Source organism: Spea bombifrons, chromosome 2 (assembly GCF_027358695.1).
Source record: "Spea bombifrons isolate aSpeBom1 chromosome 2, aSpeBom1.2.pri, whole genome shotgun sequence".
Classification (NCBI taxonomy): Eukaryota; Metazoa; Chordata; class Amphibia; order Anura; family Pelobatidae; genus Spea; species Spea bombifrons.
This window is the reverse complement of record NC_071088.1, coordinates 44,667,634-44,690,422: the sequence shown is the minus strand read 5'-3', so window position 1 is coordinate 44,690,422 and position 22,789 is coordinate 44,667,634. Positions and strand designations below refer to the sequence as shown.

Here is a 22,789-nt window from a genome sequence, read left to right as displayed (position 1 = left end):
GCTGACAGGAAAGAGCACAGTTAGTTCCTACCCATGGTCACATTGTAGAAAGTACGACAGGAAGCTGCTAAACAGGAAATGCAGATGATTGGAAGCGCGCTGTGATGATTGTACTGTGTGTAGCTATTGTAAAGTGGGATGTGAGGATGAAGCTTTGACAGAATGCTGCAGTCTTTGCAGTTACTGAAAACGGAGAACATTCTGGAGGCAGAAGAAAACTTGAATCTTTAAGATAAATCCCGTATTATTTGATTTTTGCAGAGCTCTGTCTGTGAGCATCGCCATAGAATTGGAGATTTAAATCACTGTTCAGCTGAGAATGCATTCATATCCACTCAGTGTCTCTCTCTCTCTCTCTCTCTCTCTCTCTCTCTCTCTGTGTCTCTCTCTCTCTGTCTCTCTCTCTCTCTCTCTCTGTGTCTCTCTCTCTCTCTGTGTCTCTCTCTCTCTCTGTGTCTCTTTCTCTCTCTCTCTCTCCCTGTGTGTCTCTCTCTCTCTCTGTGTGTCTCTCTCTGTGTGTGTCTCTCTCTCTCTCTCTCTCTATGTCTCTCTTTGTGTGTGTCTCTCTTTGTCTCTCTCTCTCTGTGTGTCTCTCTGTGTGTGTGTGTGTCTGTCTCTCTCTGTGTGTGTGTGTCTCTCTGTGTGTGTGTGTCTCTCTGTGTGTGTGTGGCTCTCTCTGTGTGTGTGTGTGGCTCTCTCTCTCTGTGTGTGTGGCTCTCTCTCTCTGTGTGTGTGGCTCTCTCTCTCTGTGTGTGTGGCTCTCTCTCTCTGTGTGTGTGGCTCTCTCTCTCTCTCTGTGTGTGGCTCTCTCCCTCTCTCTCTCTCTGTGTGTGTGTGTGGCTCTCTCTCTGTGTGTGTGTGTGTCTCTCTGTGTGTGTGTGTGGCTCTCTCTCTCTCTGTGTGTGTGTCTCTCTCTCTCTCTCACTTTCTGTGTCTCTCTCTCTGCGTGTGCGTGTCTCTCTCTCTCTGCGTGTGTGCATTTTAGTAGTAAATATTAATTCATGTAAACTATTTCATATTTAATAAAAACTGAGATGCCTCTTTTATATTTTCTTCTCTTTGCCAACCTGCACCCCAGCTGTGATTTTCTCCTCTCCCAATTAGTCTACCCACACGAGGTATTTATTGCTTTCTTCAGATACCATTTTTGTGATATCATGTAATTTCTTATAAAAGGAGATAATAAAATATGATGAAAAATTTAAAAAAGCAGTCTGTTTTATTTGAATTTTTTTTAGTCATCTATAAAAGCTAATGACAAAAACCTGCTAAATACCGTATTTGCTCAATTATAAGACGACCCTGATTATAAGACGACCCCCCAAAATCTGAATATTAACTTATACCCCCAAAATCTGAATATTGCCTTATACCTCCCTATATGCCCCATAACATGCATTTTAACCCCCTAAATGCCAGAGTGGCATATAGGGATATAAGGCATTCCAGAAATCCCATTTAACACACACACACACTTACTTACCGGTACCGATGCTTCCTGCTGTATTGCCAGGGCAGCGGGTTGACGTCTCCTTCCGCTGCAGCCGGAAGGAGGTGGAGTTTGCAGTGGGGGTTTGTCTGCGTCCGTCGCGCATACTTTCCCCGGCTGTCAGAGATCAGAGTCCCCCAGCACCGGTGCGGGGAACTCTGATCTCTGACACTCGGGGAAGGTCTGCGCGACGGACGCAGACAACCCCCGCTGCTAGCCACACCTCCTTCCGGCTGCAGCGGATGTTCTCTACGCACATCGCGTAGACGTCAACCCGCTGCCCCGGCAATACAGCAGGAAGCACCGGTACCGGTGTGTGCGTGTGGGGGGGGGTGTTAAATGGGGTGGGGAGACAGGAGGATCCAGGTCCCCTGCGGGGGATCTGGATCTTAGTCTCATAATCAGACCTCTCTGATTAGAAGACGACCCCGATTAGAAGATGAGCAAATACATGCTATTTGTCCTGAGTTCAGAAATACCCAGTGTTTTTTGCAAGTTATAGAGCAATAAGTACAAGTAGCATTTTGCTATTTTATATATATTTTATATATGTAACCAAAGAAAAAAATGGGCACTCACGGGTCTTTGCAGTAAAGTGCATTAAACACTAGTTTATTTCAATCAGCACGGCCAACGTTTCGGACCACCCCCGGTCCTTTCTCAAGGCAAAGACCTGTGAGTGCCCATTTTTTCTTTGGAAACATATATCTGGCTATTTTTGGAGCACCCGGGCAAATAAAAGCCTGTGTATATTAACAATATTTTCTTGTTAACAGCAATCACATTCCTATGATGCCCAGGCATACCCAGATTCCAGGATATACTCGCAGACTTGGCATGATAGGAGTATGATTGCCCTATCTACCCCTTCTCACTCCCTTCTGCCCTATCTACCCCCTATCCCCCATCTCACTCATTCTCCTTATCTACCCCCTCCTAACTATCTACCCTCTCCCTCTTTGAAGTTCACTTACCTTTCAGGAGTCCTGCAGTGGGGGTGCAAGGCCTCTGCCTCCCAGCTCTGCCACTGTATGGAACAGTATAGAGTGATGGGAGTTATGATGTACTTTAGAGCATAATTATATAATGAAAAATTCATTGGAAATGGTACAGCATAACACCCGTCACTCTCACACACTTACCAATCCACACGTATACCAATCCACAAAATTACCAATCCATACATGTATACCAATCCACACATACACCAATCCACACATATATACTAATCCACACATATACCAACCCACACGCACACCAATCCACACGTATACTTATCCACACATACACCAATCCACACGCATACCAATCCACACGCATACCAATCCACACGCATACCAATCCACACGCATACCAATCCACACATATATACCAATCCACAGACATACCAATCCACACATATACACTAATCCACATGTATACCAATCCACACGTATACCAATCCACACGTAGATACCAATCCACACATATATACCAATCCACACATATACCAAACCACACATATATACTAATCCACACATATACCAATCCACACGCATACCAACCCACACGCATACCAATCCACACATATATACCAATCCACACATATATACCAATCCACAGACATACCAATCCACACATATATACCAATCCACACGTATACCAATCCACACACATACACTAATCCACACGTATACCAATCCACACATATATACCAATCCACACATATAACCATCCACACATATACCAATCCACACATATATACTAATCCACATATATACTAATCCACACATATATACTAATTCACACATATACCAAACCACACATATATACTAATCCACATATATACTAATCCACACATATATACTAATTCACACATATACCAAACCACACATATATACTAATCCACACATATACCAAACCACACATATATACTAATCCACACATATACCAATCCACACATATACCAATCCACACATATACCAATCCACACATATATACTAATCCACACATATACCAAACCACACATATATAGTAATCCACACATATACCAAACCACACATATACCAAACCACACATATATACTAATCCGCACATATACCAAACCACACATATACCAAACCACACATATATACTAATCCACACACATACCAATCCACTCTCACTTAATGCTTTCCTACCTTTCCTTTCTTCTTTCAGCTTCTTTTCCTCTTCTTCGCTCCTCTTCTTCAGTTCTTCTGTCTTCTTCCGGGTCAGAGGGCACGGACAGCGGTGGGCGCGGCTTCCGTGCTGTGCGCCGGGATCTGACAACAAACCCCGGCGCACAGCAGCTGTTGCCGCCCGGATCGCAAGGGAGCGGTATCGGAGGTCTGTTAAAGACCTTCGATACCGCTCCCTTGCGAGCCTGCTCCTCCAGCGGCGGACATTACTGTCCGTCTCTGGAGGGGTGCCTGCAAATCGGCACCCCCGTGATGAGCGGCACCCGGTGCGGACCGCCCCCCCGCTAGGTACGCTACTGGGTATACATTTACAGTTGCTGGTATATTTCACTGCCAAACACCCCAATATGTGTTTAGCAACATCTCCTGAGTACAGTGATATTGCCCATATTGGGTGTTGTAGGTTTTTTCAGGGCTAAAAGGCCACAATTGGCACATGCACAATTCAGGTTTTCAACTTGGAATTTTGACATCTGGTCCTTCTGCCCCCATGTCTTTGAAGCTGGACAATTCAATTTACACCATCAAACCATATAATTCTGAAAACTAGACGGCCCAAGGTATTTCAAGTGCTGGTATTTTAACCATTTCTCTTTATGATTTGTACCACTAACTTTGACAGAATGAGCTGTCATACAGGGGCCCAAGGTAGTCAGAGATGACTCCAGCCCGGCTACCAAACAAAGATAGCACAGGCAGGAACTCCATTGTTTAATTACTCCCATCAATAGGATTGCTGCCTGGGGATTAAAGGCTGGGTTGTATGCATGTATCTGTTAATTTATGTTAATGCTGTTCTGTGGATATATCAGTCTATGTCAATAAACTGTTCATTCCTGCTGTACTCAGTTTAAGGTAGTTGTGTCTACTTATTGGGTACACATAGCAGGGTTCCAAGGTGCGCATGCTGACTGGTGCTGGAAGTGATTCCGGGGACGACAGGAGGATAAATGTGGGTGATCTCTGGGAGTTACTACAGCTCTCTTGGTGAACCCGTTATACTAACCTTTGCCAAAGTTTGGGGTGGTAATTTGTGCTGTGTTTTTTCACACAAATTGTACTTGAGTTATAAATGTGTAGCTTCTGGTCAAACACACGATACGTATTCAACGACATCCCCCGGAGTACAGTGATGCCACCGACGCGTAGGTTCTGGTTGTGGCGCTTTTTTTTCCTCTCTCAATTTGGTCAGTCTGCTTATATCCTATTTGGACTTTGAACCTGGTCACTCCAATTTATCACATCAAACAGGGCCAGATTAACGTAGGGGCTGATGGAGCTGCAGCTCCAGGCCCCTACCTGATATTTGTGAATTAATAATTAATGAATATATCTGTGATAGTATGGATGTGTAAGTGGGGGGGCATGGCACAGGGAGGCTGTTTAAGGCTAGGATGCCACATGCATGCGGTTTGTGGGCAAAGATGGCAAGCTTCCACTCTGTGGCCAGGTCCTGTGGATGCAATCTGGGTGCCAGGGCTGAGATGATAATGAGGGGGCATTAATTCCCAAGCATGTGCTGGCGGGGGGCATCATATAAATCAATACTTAATGGGGGGCTGGGTGGTATGCTAAATATATAATGGGGGGCTAGCTTAGGGCAATACACAAGGGTGCGGGGGCATTAGGGTGACCACATCGGCCATGTTTTTCAGGACACGCATAACTTTTACATATTGTTGACCAGCCCAGATAAAATGCTGCCCTTCAGTATGGGGATGTATAGACTCATGGAAGGGAACCAGTTACATTTATATCCCCCATACTGCAGAACAGCGTTTTATCTGGGCTGGCAGCATCAATACACAAGGGGGCAGCTGGGCCCCTTTCATAAATCAATACTAAAGGGATTGCAGGCTGGGGACATATACACACATAGTACACAAGGGGGCAAAAACACAAAAGGGGGGGTCAACGACAAAGCAGTGTGGAAAATACTTTTTTTTTTTTGTAGCTTAGCCGGTCCGGATGTGAGTGTCAGTGTCTGTCTTAGTGTGTGTGACTGTGTGTTGGTGTGGCAGAGCCTGTCCTGGTGTGTGTGTCAGTGTGGCAGAGCCTTTCCTGGTGTGTATGTCTGATGTCATCTTTATCCACTACACATGGATGCTGAGCAGTTAAGTTTTTTTATCTTATGGACAAAATGTGAAATAACGTATATATCATGCAATCACTTTATAAACATAGCAAATACACTGCATATATATAGTTAGAAGAAAATATGCTTATCAAATAGTTTTTAGTTATTGTAATGGACCTTTGTGAGCTGGAGCTACAATTGTTCTGCAGTGTAAGGGATTCTTATTCTTGTTAAGGACCATTATTAGATGGAGATATAAAGGTCCCTTGGCTGGACGGGAACTAGATTTCCCCTGTCACTCCCGGTAGCATATGAGAGGCTCTGCCAGGTCTGGGATAGGGTTAATCGCCGCAGGGTCCGTGGTGAGCAGATTGAGGAAGATATCATGAGGGGTGCAGGAGACGAAGAGGTTCTCCGGAGGAATTTCAGATGTGAAGAGTACGGCTGAGTTCTTGTGTGATTCTGCTATGGAATCCGTCCGTATGGCTGCTAGGGCCTCTGCCTTATCCGAAGTCTCCAGAAGGGCTTTATGGCTCAAATCTTAGTCAGCAGACTCAGCCTCCAAGCACCATTTGTGTGGGATACCGTTCTCTGGGAAAGAACTATTTGGGAAGGAGTTAGAAGTTTTGTTGGAGGAAGCCACTAGTGCCAAGTATTTCTTGCATAAACCTCTGCCATGTTTTCGTCCCAACCCGTTTAGGGCATCTAGAGGTCAGGATTCCAGACCCCAGCCCACATTTCGGGATAGGCCTCTTTTCGTGGTAGAGGCAGACCCTCCTCCTTTAAACAGGTGGACGGTTCTTCTAAGAAAGCATGACGCCAGAAACATTTTGATAGGGGGTAGGCTGAAGAGTTCTCTTCACCAATGGACTCTTTTTTGTTTGGACGCCTGGACCCTGGGCATCATTTCCAGAGGGTAGGGTCTGGAGCTTGTCAGTTCTCCCCCAGAGCGTTTTTTCTATGCCTCCTGCGGATCCAGGAGAATGGCACTTCGGGACCTTGTTCAAGAGTTCGTGATAAAGCAAGTGTTGATCCCTGTGCCTCCAGACCAAAGAGGAAGAGGGGTTTACTCCCACTTCTTCATTGTTCCCAAATCATCAGGAGATTTCAGACTCATTATAGATCTCACGTTTCTCAACCGTTTTGTGGCTTACAGGAAGATCATGATGGAGTCTGTCACGTCCACCATAGAACTTCTTTCCAGAGGAGACTTTCTCGATACTCTAGATTTTCAGGATGCCTATCTTCAAGTTCCCATCGGGGGGGGGGGGGAGTCGCAGAAGTTTCTTTGTGTGGCCATTCCATCTACGAAATGGACTCTTCATTTCCAGTTCCAGGCTCTCCCTTTTGGTCTTTCTTCAGCTCCAAGAATCTTCACCAAACTGCTGCCAGGGATTGTTGCCTTCCTGAGCAAGGAAGGAATCAAGATGGTCCCTTATTTAGATGATTAGTGTCTGGCAGCAAGCTCTCCAGATCTTCTCTCCCACCAGATTCACAGGACTGTTTGCCTGCTTCAGGATTTGGGATGGATTGTCAATTTTAAAAAATCCTGTCTGCTTCCTACCAGAACGATTCCTTTCCTGGGGTTTATCCTGGATACTCGCTGTCAAAAGATCTTTTTGCCAGGGGACAAGATTCAGAATATCACCAGCCTTTCCCGTTTACTTTTTTCCAGACGTCTCTCCAGCCTGAGGTTGCTCATGGGCCTTCTGGGAATGGTGGTGTCTACGATGCCTGCCCTGGCATGGGCTCTTCTTCATATGCGTCCACAACATTGTTTCATCCTGAGGACATGGGATCGATCCATTCCAGCCCTCTCAAGGTAGGTTGCCATTCCAGCCAGCATTTGTCTTTCCCTCAGATGGTGGCTCCAGATGAAAAGACTGAATTCAGGTCTGGTTTGAACCGAGTCCGTTTGGACAGTAGTGTCTACAGACGCCATCTTATCCGGTTGGGGTTTTTGGTTTGACCAACATTGTCTTCATATCAATGTGCTGGAACTTCTGGCAGTCTGGAAGGCGCTCCTTTCTTGGCAATCCAGGTTACAGGGAAAAGCAGTGAGAGTTCTTTCAGACAATCGCACGGTGGTGGCTTTCCTGAAGAAGCAAGACGGCACAGTCTTCAATTCAGGGCTCTTCTTCAGAAGATCGGGAAGTGGGTTCCATCTCTCCCACCTTTTCGGACATGTTCATTCATGGAAAGGAGAACATTACTGCAGATTACCTCAGCAGAACATCTGTCCTTCAAGGAGAATGGAGTATAGACAAAAAAACGGGGCACATAGATATGTGGGGAAAAAATAAAACAAATATAGTGTAATAAATTCAAACAAAAATTAAAAATTATGATATTAATTGCACTCACAAGTGTACTTGAAAGTGATCGCTCATCAAAAATCCAGACTTTTTCTTGTCTTGGAGTTTCTGTGTTAAGAATAGGAAACGAAATAGTGCCGTAAAAATAATATTTGTTTTTTTTTGTCCTTCGTAAAGGTAAATCAGCAAGTCCTTTTGAAGTCCAAATTTCAATTATATTAAAGTTTCTCAACGCGTTTCGCAGATTTTGATCTCGGCTTCCTCAGGAGAAATTTAAAATTCAATCTGTATCCCGTCTGTGTCTTTGCGGTTTTTAAAGGTCCCCGCTCGCCGTCTTCCTCTGTTTACGTCATCCCTACGTCATCACGTTTGATCTTTTTTTTCTTCTTTTTTTTCCCTTTTTTCTTTATTAGTTGTTGTCTTTTAGGTGCCTCAAGACAAATTGACAACGAACGTTGTGGAAATCTCCATTCCATCGTATCATCGGGAATCGTAATCACCAATATTCGTGATCGGTAAGTATACAAGATAGATAATTCATAAAGTGAAAAAAAAGCAGACAGGCAGAATCAAGATAGAAGACATCTGTGTTTGTGGTTTGGAGTCTGTCCAAAACTGAAGTGGGTAAGTGAAACAATGTAACAACCTAGTAGCAATGTAAATTGATATTGATTTGAAGATCTAATGTGTTAAATAAATATATATATTCTTCTTTCCACAGGAATATATCTTTGTGGAACAGAACCCCGTGGGGAAAAAAGACATCGGAAAGAGATGGATAGACAAACTATTAATTGTAGCCTCGTTAATTGATTAATTATTGTATCAGTGTTACTGATATCAATCTGTTCTGTGGTTAAACAATTCTCGTTAATTGATTGATTGAGTAATTATCGTATCAGTGTTCAGGAGAATGGAGCCTGAGCACTGCAATATTTCTGCAGGTCACAAGAGACTGAGGTACTTCATAGATCGACCTCATGGCAATGGCAGCCAACAGGAAGCTGCCTGGAGTGGCAGTCCCAGTCTCTGTTGCGACCCCAGCGTCCCTGGTTGCTGCAGGCTTTTCGCCAAGTTAAAGACGGCTCTGGTGGTCGTGTGGAGTTGCAGCTTCATCAGCCCCTACGTTAATCCAGCCCAAAATTAGACATGCATTGGACTATATCAGGAAACCAGAATACACATTAAGTACCTTCTTTATACCCTTTAAGTAAAGTACTTTAATTTTGAATTAACAACAACACATGCCTTTTACAACAATTCTGTGACCCTGTGGAGTAAGCAAGGCATCTCTTGATGTTAGTATCCGGGCGTATGCCTTGTGTGCCTATGAATGTTGCTGTAAGTGGGTGTGAGTGCATGTGTGTGTCCATGACTGAATGTGTTTGTGTGTATGTTAATGTGAGTGTAAAGGTGCTTGCGTGTTTCTGTGTAAGTATGTCTATGTTTGTGGTGTGTCAGTGTTGGGTAGATGTGCGAGAGTCATTGTTAGTATAAGTGTCTCTGTTAGAGTAAGTGTACAGATGTAACTTACCTGTCTTTTTTCTGTGTCCATTTCATTCTTCCACCTCTCCTCATTCCTCCTTGCTCTTCTTTATATTCACATGTTTTTTTTTTCTCCTACATTATGAAACCACACCCACAGGAGCAACCCTTCAAAGATTGCCCAGGAAAGTGCTAAGTAAAAGTTAGCACACCAAATTTTTTTCAACTATAATGGCCACCTGATCTCACAGTAAGTAAGTCGGCAGCATGCAACAGCTTTTGGTTTTATTTTACCTTTCCAAAGATTGTGGAGGGGACCCTCCAGTAGCACACAGCATGAGATTATTGTTGGTACGTGGGTTCCACATTACTATCCATGGATCACATACAAGGTTGACACTGAAAGGGTTAGCACAGTAAGTTCAGAGAGAACTACAAGTGTGTGCAATGTAACCTTTTGCACAAAGATTGTGTGTGTGTGTTCTGTCCATTTATAAAAGGTTACCTGCTTGATTTTTTTGCTGATCATGGTTTAACTTATAGTCTATAAAAACACACCTACATAAAAGAATTGTTGTTGAAAAGTGTGAGTTTGTAGTGGGTAACTGAGCTAGTTAACCGTCGAGAAAATACATGAAACTAGGGCTGCAACTAACGATTATTTTCATAATCGATTAGTTGGCCGATTATTTTTTCGATTAATCGGATAAAAAATATTAATGTAAATTTTTCATTTATTTAAAATAATTTAATAAACAAATGATGTTAAATACAAACAGCAGAATAAAAAAAACTTTGATAAAATGCATTTCTTGTCTTTATTTCCCAACTAGCCCCCCCCCCAATTTATGCACATTTGAGCCCAGGCTTGCCACCCTGCCTCCCAGACATGCCACGCTGCCTCCCACATATGCCACGCTGCCTACCACAGCACTCCATGCTGCCTCCCACATATGCCACGCCACCTCCCACATCTGCCACTCCCCTCTACCCCCCATATGCCTCTGTGCCTGATACGCCTTATACCCCGATAGACCACTCCATCCTTCCCAGACATGCCACCCTGCCCTCCTCACATATGCCACTTCACTCTACCCCCAGACATGCCACTGTGCCTGATACGCTTTATACACCCTGATACATCACTCCGTCCTCCCCAGACATGCCACACTGCCCTCCCCACATAGGCCTTTTACCCCCAGATATGTCACTTCACTGCCCCCAGGATTTAGATTCCCCTTAGTTTGCCCCCCCTTTATCTCTAACTGCACCTTAAGTTGACTTTATTAAATTAACCCTCAGTTCTCATTAAATTAACCCTAAACACCCCATTAACCATAACTACCCTTAAATTAACTCTAAATACCCCATCAAAGCTACCCTAAATTAACCCTAAACTCCCCATTAACCACAGCATCCCCTAAATTAACCCTAAAGACCCCATCAACCACAGCATCCCCTAAATTAACCCTAAACTCCCCATTAACCACAACTGGCTCAAATTAACCCCAAACACCCCATTAACCACAGCTGCTCCTAAATTAACCCCAAACACCCCATTAACCACAACTGCCCCTAAATTAACCCTAAACACCCCATTAACCATAGCTGCCCCTAAACACCCCATTAACCATAACTGCCCCTAAATTAACCCCCACCTCCCCTAACTTTCAGTAGCCCAAATATTAACATATATATATAACATACTTATATATATATATATATATATATATATATATATATACTTACAGTTAGATGAGTGTCACAGCCATGTGGTTCTGGCCTGGAGAAGGAAGGGGCGGGGCCAGTTGTCATAGTGATTACAGGGAGGGGGAGTAAGTAGGAGCTGCTGCTGTGAGACGGTGAGTCAGTAAAACGGATTATATAATGAGGGGGATTTTTCAGAGCGTTTGCTCTGAAAAATCCCTCATTTTATAATCGATAATAATCGATTCAACTAATCGATAATGAAATTCGTAGGCAACGAATTTCATTATCGATTATTATCGATTTTATTGATTAGTTGTTGCAGCCCTACATGAAACCATTTTTAAACATTGACACTTCCCTTTATTATTACTACACACAGAATGCTTTCCGAGACAAAGTAGAAGGAAGTCTGGCTTAGCACACAGGTGTGTACAGCACCCAGACAGCTACAACACCAACAAAGAGGCAACGACAAAACATAATGGTATAATTATTTCCATATATATGTACGCTCGCTGTGTGTATAATGTGTCATAATTATATTAAGTGGTTGACAGGGTCCAGTTCAACAAAATAAACAATTGTTCATGTAAACAAATGTTTTCAGTATTTCAGCTTATTGCTATTTATTTCACATTCTTACTGGAACCACAGAACATCCCGGTGTACCCAAACAACACAATTTATTGCCCAAATTTAATATTCTTCCAATGACAAAAGAGGAAAGATTATGACATTTAATTCGTCTAGGGTTGGGTTTTCCAGAATATGCAAAGAAAGGGTTCAATCTTGCAGCGCAAAGGTTGAAACTGGTAAAAGATTTGAGGCACATCCGTTAAGACGATATATTTATTCTTCCAAACAAAAGTAAAAGTCAATGCTTACAGAGCAGAGTGGTGAGAACACCTTCTGAAGACTCACATATACAGCTTAAACAAATCAATATTACAATTGTTCCAAATTCCTTGTTTAACCTCGCGCCAACGGAAGGAATGAATTTCAGTGTTTGGCTTGCCAATCAGGCTTCATCAAAGGCCTTGCGTGTTCGTTTAAAAATGCATATATATTATTACATTCACACCTGAGACCTTGTAACACTAACGAGTCACATGACACCAGTGAGGGGAAATGGCTAATTGGGCCTAATTTGGACATTTCCACTTAGGGGTGTACTCACTTTTGTTGCCAAGGTTTAGACATTAATGGCTGTGTGTTGAGTTATTTTGAGGGGACAGCAAATTTACACTGTTATACAGGCTGTACACTCACTACTTTACATTGTAGCAGAGTGTCATTTCTTCAGTGTTGTCACATTAAAAAAAATATAATAAAATATTTACAAAAATGTGAGGGGTGTTATCACTTTTGTGAGATACTGTACATACATATATACACACACATATAAACATCAGCTGCCTTAACACATTTTATCAATATTGCTAAATAATGTTATTTTAATTATACATATAAGAAATTAATCTGTGCAGAAAAATAGACAAAACATTAAATATTCTAAATATATATCCTTATTAATTATAAAATACTATTTATCATATAAAACATGTTGCCAATTTTTTATTTTTTTGTCCAGACCTTCCCATCTAAACGTACTAATATTAAAAAGCCACAGTTTGGCCACCTCTGGACTAGACAGACCCAGCTGGTTTTGTCCTTTCCTCAGTGACGTTGTTGTAGATCGGTGAAGTCACTGCAAAGACGACTACTACGGTATAACTGTCTAACCAATCAAGGTATGAAATAATAATGCATAAAAATGTGCCAGTAAACCCAGCATTTCTAAAATGCAATCTCTCTAAATGTTTACCGTAGATACTATGCATTCTGATAACCAGCGTTCTCCTGGCATCTGCCAAATCCAGATTTGTCACTTCAGAGAACACGTTTCCACTGCTCTCCAGAGTACAGCGGCGGTGTGCTTTACAACCGTGCTGATGTTGCTTATTATAACACCATAGTAAGCGGGGCAATAGAGGACAGGCAGTTTGATGTAGAACACATTTCAGCATTTGGCGGCATCCACTCTGAGTGTGTGTGGCCTGCACTAATCGAGAAAGAGAGACAGAGAAACTTTGTAAAAACATGAACCATTGGTCTGGTCCTGTGGTGTAAAAAAACCCCTATTTTTAAGGGGTTAAAATAAACTTACATAGACAGTCTACTTTTTTACAATTCTTTTAAAATTATTATGTTTTTCTAAATACTCATAAAGTATTTCAATAATTATTACACTATATTATCATTATTACGATAAAAAACTACACTCATCATTAATACATTTGTCCTCACGAGGGTTACATCTGCTGTAGGGGATCTGTTGTTGAGAAGATTCAAACACAAACTGCAATAACAAAACAAAATTGAAACTATATTTCATACATAGACCTGACGTATGTATATAGTTCATTGATGCCGAGGAAAATGACACTCTCACAAGAAATAACTAATCAAGTATGTTACAGCAGTTATTTTTTTTCTTTTAATAAAACCAAAGCAAGAAAATTAAAACGTATATAAACTAATTTATAAAGTTAAGCCTGCAGAACAGTTAAAAAAATCAAAATCAGCATATGAATTATAAAACTATATATAGAACTAAATGATAACTATATGATTAATAGTAATTAGATGTCAGCTTAGCTTAAATTGTCAAGTGTAGTCATCAAATATAGATTGCTGATCTTCAGCAATAATCCCTAAATTATTACAAACTTTATTTTTAACTTTGAATGGACAGCCTACTTTAAATATCCTCCTACAATAACCTGCTTATTAACTAATACATTTTGGGTCGAGTGGCTTGTTGCTGTCAATTGGGCGCACTGTTCCACATGTCTCATGTCATCAGAGTTTTTATGTTAAGGAGTGTATCGAGGCTTGCAGTGGCACACAGATAGTAGCGGTTGTCCTTGTTTGTGCCCACATGAGCTTTGGGAGATCTGTGGTCCTCAGTATAATTCCCAATGATTTGCACCCTTGCACAGGTGCACAGATGTATGCTTATCCAGGTGTAGCAGTGAAAAATCTAATTTCACCACATACAGAGAATAGAGAGAGATGTGTAGTATATTCAGCAAACATTGAACAGATATCACTCACCTTATGCCAGTTTGAGAAGTGGTTGGTTTCACTGAAATATCACTCTAGAAATCGGAGAAGGAAATATCAATGGGTCCAGATTTAGAGGCATCTTGAAAATCATCATCTTCTGATTTACCACACTACATAAGAAAGACACAGACCACCATTTTTTTAAAAAATACATTCTTTAAAGCACAGCGATCCTCAGATAACAGAAATGTGTTTGGAACATACATGAATGGAATATCTATAAACCTACACCAAGGTTTTCTCTGCAAACCAAAACAGCAGCTACAGGGTCTAAAGTTAACTGCAAAATAATATTAAACTATGCATATATGCTAAAAGCAGGCGCTGATAGGTTGTTGCCATAAAAAGGGAAAAAAGCTTCATTGAAAATGTTATTTTTATGTGATCCAGCTTTCACGCTAAAGAATATGGCAGATGTGCTAATATTTATTTACTTAACATATAGAGACTCAAATTAATGTTGTTATTTAAAAAACCCAAGCCCCTCCAACCAACTCAGATTCGAGCAAAGATTTATTATTTCCTGAAACTTTAACAGTGTGAATAATCTGCAAATGAGAACAAATCCCTTTAACAGCCCAAAGAAAATATGAAATCTCACTGATTTACCTACAAAATTCTATGTTCCAAAATATCTTTCTCAAAGTCTCCTCACACATCCAACTATGCATTATGCAGTAAGTTCAGTCCTTCTGGCTAGGAAAAGCTGGCAGTGTTGGCACTTCCTAATAGTTAATTAATAGTTATTAATAGTTAATAAGTGGAAGAGTTTAAACTACAACTTTAATGCTTCCAAGCTAATAAAATTTGTTTTTGGGACAAGCTGTCAAGTGCAAGTCATATCATATTTACCGAATTGTACATATAGTGTTCCATATTTCTACTTTTGGATCAAGAGTAGGAAGGTTAGGTAGAAGGGTTGAACTGGAACCAATTTATGTTTGAGCAGTATTTAGCTGCCCCTCCTATTAAATAAGTCTAACAAAAAAAAAACACGGTAATGGCCAGTAAAGGGAAGAGAGCCTTATTTGTTGAGTTGTTTTGGGAGATGGGAGTGATGTGTGGAAAAGTACCTTTAATATGCATTATTCTTTGTTGACATTCCACTCAACACTGTCCTCTTTAGAGAATATCATAAGTTACTGTTATTTTGTTTTCCACAGAATTAAGCCCATTTTTAAATCTGTGATAATTGTATTATTTTAATGCTTGTTTGCTTATTTAAAAAAATATTTACTACTACTTCAGGTTAAAAATCAAGTACAAATATGAAACAATGAGCATGCACTAAAAGTTTTATTTAACAACAATCTTCCGCAGTTGATGATAAGAGTTCGTGTGACAGTAAGCACAGCTATCAGTCAACTTATATCGATGTTAAGATTGCGGACGTTTCTCCTCCTTTCAGCCAGACTCTGGGGGTTATGTTGGAAGACCAGCATGATTGTCGCCAGCGGCTGCTTCTCAACGCCGGCGGCTGCTTCTCCTCAACACCAAACGGCAAACCGATCACAAATAGTCGACGTTGTCATCATGGTCGACGCTGTCGAGGCTGTCATCATCGTCGACGCTGTCGAGGCTGTCATCATGGTCGACGCTGTCGAGGCTATCATCATGGTCGACGCTGTCGAGGCTGTCATCATGGTCGACGCTGTCGACGCTGTCATCATGGTCGACGCTGTCGACACTGTCATCATGGTCGACGCTGTCATCATGGTCGCCGCTGTCGACGCTGTCATCATGGTCGACGCTGTCGACGCTGTCATCATGGTCGACGCTGTCGACGCTGTCATCATGGTCGACGCTGTCGACGCTGTCATCATGGTCGCCGCTGTCGACGCTGTCATCATGGTCGACGCTGTCGACGCTGTCATCATGGTCGACGCTGTCATCATGGTCGCCGCTGTCGACGCTGTCATCATGGTCGACGCTGTCGACGCTGTCATCATGGTCGACGCTGTCGACGCTGTCATCATGGTCGCCGCTGTCATCATGGTCGCCGCTGTCGACGCTGTCATCATGGTCGACGCTGTCGACGCTGTCATCATGGTCGCCGCTGTCATCATCGTCGTCGACGCCATCTTCGACGTCATTCGTTCTTCTTTTACGTCTGCGTTTTCGAATTAGGTAGAAAAATCCCCAAAATGCACCACCTACAATGACGGCAGCACTACCCCCGACGCCAAAAATGATAAAATTGTGCGACTCCAAAATGGCCTTCACTTTCTCCGACAGGTTGCCCTTGGTTAACTTCTGCTTTTGTGCGGCCATTGCTTCCAGCTCACTTTCACGCATCAGAGATTTGCCGTAGTTCAGATTAACCAGGCTAGGAGGGATCACCTTGACGGCATAGTAAACCCGCTTGATTAATTTAAAGTCCAATGCGTGTTGCACATCGCAACGGTATGAGCCGGCGTCGCTCTCCTTGATGGCTGGAAAGGTGATGTTAAAGTACCTGATTCTGAGTGGGCGAAATAGGTCATCTTGGGTTGTTACCTGACCTTTGGTGTTGTACCAGTAGTAATTCAACCCCTGATTTGATTGCCCTTCAGCAGGCACAATCAGACAGTTCATAGTAAAAGGCTGTCCCACGGTCAGAGTATAACTCGTCATGCCGCAAATCCAACTCACTACACAGGATACGCTGACGGTTTCACAGTCCTCCCTCTTCCCTGATGGTCCCACAATGCAACGCTTTTCTTTCTTGTTACCAAGTCCACAAGAAGTGCTGCACGGGGAAGATTCTACAACCATCTTGACAGATACACCTTTAAGCCGGTCGGGGACGGTCACAGCTTTCAGGTTTTGTAAGTCAATATCATATGTTTCTTTTGCCATTGCTAAATAACAAAAAAGTAGTCCAAATAGATACATTTTGTTTGCGAGCCGTTAAGCCAGGGTTTGCAATCTCCCTTCTGCTTCACGACCTTGCATTAAATGTATACTACTGTTAGCAGGATGCTGCCTTTACAGCATCTCCACTCTATGACATCACAGTGAGAGAATCATCACAAAGGAACCAAGACTAAAAATTTAAAGGGGAAGCTGCACATAGAAATCAACTGCAAATAAACAATGAAGGCGACCGGTATTCATTTCTGGATTCTCACCTCGAATGGAGATTCTCTCTAGATGTGTCCATTACTTCACATTTTATAAGCACTTTTTAACATTTTAGTAAGCAATTAGTGTACTTTATTCATGTGTTTTTTAGTCAATCTGCCTTTTCCTTCACTACTTCCACAAGTACTGCCAGCGAGGTGTAATACCTCGAATAAAAACCTCATTTTTATATGAGGCCATTTGTTACTAAATTAAATAAAATTGAAATTTAACACCAAAAGCTTAACAAGTTTGCCTAATAAGCAGTTTTTTATTACACAAAACAAAATACAATCCTAGAGCAAAACTACATTTCTACATATAGTTTGTATGATGAGAGCACATGCTACTTACATGCTTTTCAGAATAAAATGAAGAGCCCAGAAAACAGTTCATGGAATGCACACATGTAGACTGCTGTAAATGCAACAACTTTCTACATGATCTACTTGGGAGCATTCGTTTTACTCTGTAACACCCTGTACTATATAATTAATGAGTGCCATATAGTATTACCGGCGCCCAGCCTCAGTGACACAATATTCCATTACATCCACATTCCAACGCATCGAGCAGCATTCCATGCTTCAGCAACGTATCCTCTCTTACATAAAACCCTCATAACAAGCTTTGCAAACCTCCAAAAAACTAGTAAAAATAAATCGATAACATAATGTTTATGTATTTACCGCCTCATATAATGTAATCTATCTTTACATTCAGCATCAAAACACTGTTAAAGTTAAAGCAGGTAAAACATACACCGCGACCTACATCAAAGTAACAAATGCCTTAAAGACTCTCACCTGCCGCCTCCGCCGCTACCACCGGCTCCAGCTCCTGGCCGAAGCGCCATCTTCACAAGTATTATTCAATACAAAGCTGTCAAACTACTACCGGGGAACGGATGCTGTTAAAACTGCACTTCCGGTTTCTCCATTGACCCGTCTCGGGTGGTTGGCTGACAGGAAAGAGCACAGTTAGTTCCTACCAATGGTCACATTGTAGAAAGTACGACAGGAAGCTGCTAAACAGGAAATGCAGATGATTGGAAGCGCGCTGTGATGATTGTACTGTGTGTAGCTATTGTAAAGTGGGATGTGAGGATGAAGCTTTGACAGAATGCTGCAGTCTTTGCAGTTACTGAAAACGGAGAACATTCTGGAGGCAGAAGAAAACTTGAATCTTTAAGATAAATCCCGTATTATTTGATTTTTGCAGAGCTCTGTCTGTGAGCATCGCCATAGAATTGGAGATTTAAATCACTGTTCAGCTGAGAATGCATTCATATCCACTCAGTGTCTCTCTCTCTCTCTCTCTCTGTGTCTCTCTCTGTGTGTCTCTCTCTCTGTCTCTCTCTCTCTCTGTGTCTCTCTCTCTCTCTCTCTGTGTGTCTCTCTGTGTGTGTGTGTCTCTCTCTCTCTCTATGTCTCTCTGTGTGTGTGTCTCTCTTTGTCTCTCTCTCTCTGTGTGTCTCTCTCTGTGTGTGTGTGTGTCTGTCTCTCTCTCTCTCTCTCTGTGTGTCTCTGTGTGTGTGTGTCTCTCTGTGTGTGTGTCTCTCTGTGTGTGTGTCTCTCTGTGTGTGTGTGGCTCTCTCTCTGTGTGTGTGGCTCTCTCTCTGTGTGTGTGGCTCTCTCTGTGTGTGTGTGTGGCTCTCTCTGTGTGTGTGGCTCTCTCTCTCTGTGTGTGTGGCTCTCTCTCTCTGTGTGTGTGGCTCTCTCTCTCTGTGTGTGTGGCTCTCTCTCTCTGTGTGTGTGGCTCTCTCTCTCTCTCTGTGTGTGTGGCTCTCTCCCTCTCTCTCTGTGTGTGTGTGTGTCTCTCTCTTTCTCTGTGTGTGTGTGTCTCTCTCTCTCTGTGTGTGTGGCTCTCTCTCTGTGTGTGTGGCTCTCTCCCTCTCTCTCTCTGTGTGTGTGTGTGTGTGTGTCTCTCTCTTTCTGTGTGTGTGTGTGTGTCTCTCTGTGTGTGTGTGTGGCTCTCTCTCTCTCTGTGTGTGTGGCTCTCTCTCTCTCTCACTTTCTGTGTCTCTCTCTCTGCGTGTGCGTGTCTCTCTCTCTCTGCGTGTGTGCATTTTAGTAGTAAATATTAATTCATGTAAACTATTTCATATTTAATAAAAACTGAGATGCCTCTTTTATATTTTCTTCTCTTTGCCAACCTGCACCCCAGCTGTGATTTTCTCCTCTCCCAATTAGTCTACCCACACGAGGTATTTATTGCTTTCTTCAGATACCATTTTTGTGATATCATGTAATTTCTTATAAAAGGAGATAATAAAATATGATGAAAAATTTAAAAAAGCAGTCTGTTTTATTTGAATTTTTTTTAGTCATCTATAAAAGCTAATGACAAAAACCTGCTAAATACCGTATTTGCTCAATTATAAGACGACCCTGATTATAAGACGACCCCCCAAAATCTGAATATTAACTTATACCCCCAAAATCTGAATATTGCCTTATACCTCCCTATATGCCCCATAACATGCATTTTAACCCCCTAAATGCCAGAGTGGCATATAGGGGTATAAGGCATTCCAGAAATCCCATTTAACACACACACACACTTACTTACCGGTACCGATGCTTCCTGCTGTATTGCCAGGGCAGCGGGTTGACGTCTCCTTCCGCTGCAGCCGGAAGGAGGTGGAGTTTGCAGTGGGGGTTTGTCTGCGTCCGTCGCGCATACTTTCCCCGGCTGTCAGAGATCAGAGTCCCCCAGCACCGGTGCGGGGAACTCTGATCTCTGACACTCGGGGAAGGTCTGCGCGACGGACGCAGACAACCCCCGCTGCTAGCCACACCTCCTTCCGGCTGCAGCGGATGTTCTCTACGCACATCGCGTAGACGTCAACCCGCTGCCCCGGCAATACAGCAGGAAGCACCGGTACCGGTGTGTGCGTGTGGGGGGGGGTGTTAAATGGGGTGGGGAGACAGGAGGATCCAGGTCCCCTGCGGGGGATCTGGATCTTAGTCTCATAATCAGACCTCTCTGATTAGAAGACGACCCCGATTAGAAGACGAGCAAATACATGCTATTTGTCCTGAGTTCAGAAATACCCAGTGTTTTTTGCAAGTTATAGAGCAATAAGTACAAGTAGCATTTTGCTATTTTATATATATTTTATATATGTAACCAAAGAAAAAAATGGGCACTCACGGGTCTTTGCAGTAAAGTGCATTAAACACTAGTTTATTTCAATCAGCACGGCCAACGTTTCGGACCACCCCCGGTCCTTTCTCAAGGCAAAGACCTGTGAGTGCCCATTTTTTCTTTGGAAACATATATCTGGCTATTTTTGGAGCACCCGGGCAAATAAAAGCCTGTGTATATTAACAATATTTTCTTGTTAACAGCAATCACATTCCTATGATGCCCAGGCATACCCAGATTCCAGGATATACTCGCAGACTTGGCATGATAGGAGTATGATTGCCCTATCTACCCCTTCTCACTCCCTTCTGCCCTATCTACCCCCTATCCCCCATCTCACTCATTCTCCTTATCTACCCCCTCCTAACTATCTACCCTCTCCCTCTTTGAAGTTCACTTACCTTTCAGGAGTCCTGCAGTGGGGGTGCAAGGCCTCTGCCTCCCAGCTCTGCCACTGTATGGAACAGTATAGAGTGATGGGAGTTATGATGTACTTTAGAGCATAATTATATAATGAAAAATTCATTGGAAATGGTACAGCATAACACCCGTCACTCTCACACACTTACCAATCCACACGTATACCAATCCACAAAATTACCAATCCATACATGTATACCAATCCACACATACACCAATCCACACATATATACTAATCCACACATATACCAACCCACACGCACACCAATCCACACGTATACTTATCCACACATACACCAATCCACACGCATACCAATCCACACGCATACCAATCCACACGCATACCAATCCACACGCATACCAATCCACACATATATACCAATCCACAGACATACCAATCCACACATATACACTAATCCACATGTATACCAATCCACACGTATACCAATCCACACGTAGATACCAATCCACACATATATACCAATCCACACATATACCAAACCACACACATATACTAATCCACACATATACCAATCCACACGCATACCAACCCACACGCATACCAATCCACACATATATACCAATCCACACATATATACCAATCCACAGACATACCAATCCACACATATATACCAATCCACACGTATACCAATCCACACACATACACTAATCCACACGTATACCAATCCACACATATATACCAATCCACACATATAACCATCCACACATATACCAATCCACACATATATACTAATCCACATATATACTAATCCACACATATATACTAATTCACACATATACCAAACCACACATATATACTAATCCACACATATACCAAACCACACATATATACTAATCCACACATATACCAATCCACACATATACCAATCCACACATATACCAATCCACACATATATACTAATCCACACATATACCAAACCACACATATATAGTAATCCACACATATACCAAACCACACATATACCAAACCACACATATATACTAATCCGCACATATACCAAACCACACATATACCAAACCACACATATATACTAATCCACACACATACCAATCCACTCTCACTTAATGCTTTCCTACCTTTCCTTTCTTCTTTCAGCTTCTTTTCCTCTTCTTCGCTCCTCTTCTTCAGTTCTTCTGTCTTCTTCCGGGTCAGAGGGCACGGACAGCGGTGGGCGCGGCTTCCGTGCTGTGCGCCGGGATCTGACAACAAACCCCGGCGCACAGCAGCTGTTGCCGCCCGGATCGCAAGGGAGCGGTATCGGAGGTCTGTTAAAGACCTTCGATACCGCTCCCTTGCGAGCCTGCTCCTCCAGCGGCGGACATTACTGTCCGTCTCTGGAGGGGTGCCTGCAAATCGGCACCCCCGTGATGAGCGGCACCCGGTGCGGACCGCCCCCCCGCTAGGTACGCTACTGGGTATACATTTACAGTTGCTGGTATATTTCACTGCCAAACACCCCAATATGTGTTTAGCAACATCTCCTGAGTACAGTGATATTGCCCATATTGGGTGTTGTAGGTTTTTTCAGGGCTAAAAGGCCACAATTGGCACATGCACAATTCAGGTTTTCAACTTGGAATTTTGACATCTGGTCCTTCTGCCCCCATGTCTTTGAAGCTGGACAATTCAATTTACACCATCAAACCATATAATTCTGAAAACTAGACGGCCCAAGGTATTTCAAGTGCTGGT

The 22,789-nt window shown here is 42.6% G+C and overlaps 1 long non-coding RNA gene across 1 annotated transcript; it reads right to left on the bottom strand.

Annotated features, from left to right (window-relative positions):
- Window positions 1-13,320: 13,320 nt before the first annotated feature.
- On the bottom strand, window positions 13,321-18,478 carry LOC128475219 (uncharacterized). Its single transcript, XR_008346476.1, has 3 exons — window positions 18,312-18,478; window positions 14,392-14,513; window positions 13,321-13,633 (listed from the first exon to the last, which is right to left on the bottom strand). It is a non-coding gene; the product is annotated as an uncharacterized LOC128475219 (long non-coding RNA).
- Between the last annotated feature and the right edge of the window lie 4,311 nt (window positions 18,479-22,789).